Genomic DNA, 2,247 nt, shown 5'->3' with positions numbered 1-2,247 from the left:
GCAGAGAAGGCCTTGCTGGTCCTAACCACTGCTCAATTCCCTGCATTTGTGTCATTCTTATCAGCAAATGAAGACGTTTTATTGTTCTGTATATACACTGCAAAAAGTCAGTGTTCAAAAACAAGAAATAAAAATACAAAAATGAGGGGTATTTTACTTGAACTAAGCAAAATTATCTGCCAATAGAACAAGAAAATTTGGCTTGTCAAGACTTTCCAAAACAAGTAAAATTAGCTAACCTCAATGAATCCAAACATACCTTAAAATAAGTATATTCTCACTAATAACAAGTGCACTTTTCTTGGTAGAAAAAAAAGACAACTTTTTGCTCAATATGTTGAAAAATATTCTTGAATGAAGTAAATGCTAGTGCCATTATCTTGACATAATGATATGCGCTCGGCATTACATTTCTTGAAACCAGCAAACTTATACTAAAAACTAATTTATTGTTCTTAATGGAAAGGCAACAACCGCTTGTTACTCTCGGGGTCTCCTAGGCAAATCATATGGTCTAAAAATGCATTTTTCCATCGATAACATGACATCATCACGCCAAGTTCGTGCTCTTCTTCAGTCAATTATATGGTGGAAACTTTACACTAAACTTCAGGCAACGTGGATCCTGTGCCTCTCCTGTCTTCCTCCAGACTCTGGTACCTCGATTTCCAAAGGAAATGCAAAATTTGCATGGTTGGGTGATGGTTTGGGGTGCCATTATCATCTGCTGGTGTCGGTCCACTCTGTTTCCTGAGATCCAGGGTCAACGCAGCCGTCTACCAGCAAGTTTTAGAGCACTTCATGCTTCCTGCTGCTGACCTGCTCTATGGAGATGGAGATTTCAAGTTCCAACAGGACTTGGCGCCTGCACACAGCGCAAAATCTACCCGTGCCTGGTTTACGGACCATGGTATTTCTGTTCTAAATTGGCCCGCCAACTCCCCTGACCTTAGCCCCATAGAAAATCTGTGGGGTATTGTGAAAAGGAAGATGCAGAATGCCAGACCCAAAAACGCAGAAGAGTTGAAGGCCACTATCAGAGCAACCTGGGCTCTCATAACACCTGAGCAGTGCCAGAAACTCATCGACTCCATGCCACGCCGCATTAACGCAGTAATTGAGGCAAAAGGAGCTCCAACCAAGTATTGAGTATTGTACATGCTCATATTTTTCATTTTCATACTTTTCAGTTGGCCAACATTTCTAAAAATCCCTTTTTTGTATTAGCCTTAAGTAATATTCTAATTTTGTGACACACGGAATTTTGGATTTTCATTTGTTGCCACTTCAAATCATCAAAATTAAATGAAATAAACATTTGAATGCATCAGTCTGTGTGCAATGAATAAATATAATGTACAAGTTACACCTTTTGAATGCAATTACTGAAATAAATCAAGTTTTTCAAAATATTCTAATTCACTGGCTTTTACCTGTATATTGCGCTCTACTACAGTATCGAGCACTATTTTTTGGATAACCTTATTAAGACATATACATATATATATATATATATATATATATATATATATATATATATATGAAATACTTGACCCCAAACACGCCCCCGCCCCGCCCCCCACACCCCACCTCCCGAAATCGGAGGTCTCAAGGTTGGCAAGTATGAATATAGGTCATCAAATCTCAGCAACAGGCTGTAATATCTTACTGAGATCCTTTAGGAGCAAAACACTTAAAACAAGTAAAACACTCTAACATAAAATCTGCTTAGTGAGAAGAATTATCTTATCAGACAGAAAATAAGCAAATATCACCCTTATTTGCATACTTGCCAACCCTCCCGGATTTTCCGGGAGACTCCCGAAATTCAGCGCCTCTCCCGAAAACCTCCCGGGACAAATTTTCTCCTGAAAATCTCCCGAAATTCAGGCGGAGCTGGAGGCCACGCCCCCTCCAGCTCCACGCGGACCTGAGTGACGTGTTGACAGCCTGTTCACACGTCCGCTTTCCCACAATATAAACAGCTAATGATCGAGGGCGAGTTCTTGGTTTCTTATGTGGGTTTATTGTTCGGCAGTTTCATTAACGTCCTCCCAGCGCGGTAACAACACACAACAACAGCGTCTGCCGTAAAGCAGTTTGTCTGCCGTAAACAGAAATGTTGTGACACTTTTAAACAGGACAATACTGCCATCTACTGTACATGCATATGTGACCCACCCATAATGTGTCACATTTTTGTGTTGATTTATTTATTTTATTTTGTGGTTTGAATTCGTTTTTGGA

Source organism: Nerophis lumbriciformis, linkage group LG38 (genome assembly GCF_033978685.3).
Source record: "Nerophis lumbriciformis linkage group LG38, RoL_Nlum_v2.1, whole genome shotgun sequence".
Taxonomy (NCBI): Eukaryota; Metazoa; Chordata; class Actinopteri; order Syngnathiformes; family Syngnathidae; genus Nerophis; species Nerophis lumbriciformis.
Note: the sequence above shows the minus strand (reverse complement) of the source record.